The 1,322-nt window shown below is 40.8% G+C and overlaps 1 non-coding gene across 1 annotated transcript; it reads right to left on the reverse strand.

The window, feature by feature from the left end:
* Nucleotides 1-372: 372 nt before the first annotated feature.
* Nucleotides 373-537, reverse strand: LOC135752676 (U1 spliceosomal RNA). Its single transcript, XR_010533210.1, has one exon. It is a non-coding gene; the product is annotated as a U1 spliceosomal RNA (small nuclear RNA).
* Between the last annotated feature and the right edge of the window lie 785 nt (nt 538-1,322).

Here is a 1,322-nt window from a genome sequence, read left to right on the forward strand (position 1 = left end):
AACTGTTGTCATTTTCTTATAAAAGCCTTTATAATTTATTAGTTTGGATGATTGCCATTCCCGAGAACCTCTTATATTGGAAGTAAAAGAATCATCTAAGCATTATTTTGTGCTCTTAGACATGTAGCCGTTTGATTGTGGTTCTATTTAATGGCTAGTCTATTCGTTTGGAATGGTCAAACGGCTATTAGATTTTCACTGACAGCCCAAATTAAGCCTTGTTTTAGCCTAGACACTTATTCGCTGTCTATTAAAAGTTATGTAGTCGTTGAATAGCCGCTTTTTTGATGACTAATGTATTCTTGGGCCGTGGTTAGACGTCTCTTGGATTTTACGTAAAACGACAAGCGAATCTATTTTTAACACAAAGGTCAGGGGAGAGCGCGAACGCAGTCCCCCACTATCAGAAATTTTGCAGTCGAGATTCCCACATTTGGGGAATTCGCAAAGGGTCAGCCCAACCGGAGTGCAATGGCTGAGCCTCGCCCTGGGTGAACCACCTTCATGATCATGGTGTCTCCCCTGCCAGGTAAGTATGAGCGACACCCTTTGAGGCCAGACGGCCGCATCTTCCTGTGACCGATCACATCGACGGCGCCCCCGGAGGCCGTCCGACTAACATTTCATTTACTGTGTGTGACCAGGTGGAAAGCGCACGAAGCCACGTCTGAGACCAAACATTCTTCGAGATCTACCCTGTTTTTATTCCGTTTCCAGCCCGGTTGAACCGTGTAGAGTGAAATATGTGAAACAATTTAAATCAAATGGATTTAAATTGCGCATTCAAATATATGGTTTCGTTATTACAAAGTAACTTTACGTGGAATAGAAACAAAAAAAAATGTACAGAGCAATCAAGAAACAACGAAAGCATAGCAATTTTAGAACGTGGATAAATAAAAACACAGGGCTCAATGACTTTCCCGTTGTCGTTGTGAGTTAAACAAGTACAGCTATGCTTCCAGGTCTGTCGACGTTGCTGTGGTTTTTCGACAGCTGTAGTATGAAGGGTAGTGAAAAAAGTTTTCAGGTGTTTTTAACATTCCAATCGGTCTCGTTCGCTTTTGTTGCGCCTTCAGCTGTGTCGAGGATGTTTAATTCGTCCTCGTATCACCTCCGCAAACTTGTAAAGAAATTAATTAAATACATTACAAAAACATTTCTTTATCAGCGTGTTCATTTCCACGCAAGCTTTTCGTTAAACCAATAAAGCCAACGAAATCACAGCAATTTTAAAACACACGGATTAGAAAAAACACCGTCATTCACGCACAAAAGAAGCAAATTCTTTTTTTTATACTTGACTTATTTATCCCCGAGAT

The sequence above is a fragment of the Paramisgurnus dabryanus genome, chromosome 9 (genome assembly GCF_030506205.2).
Source record: "Paramisgurnus dabryanus chromosome 9, PD_genome_1.1, whole genome shotgun sequence".
Taxonomy (NCBI): domain Eukaryota; kingdom Metazoa; phylum Chordata; class Actinopteri; order Cypriniformes; family Cobitidae; genus Paramisgurnus; species Paramisgurnus dabryanus.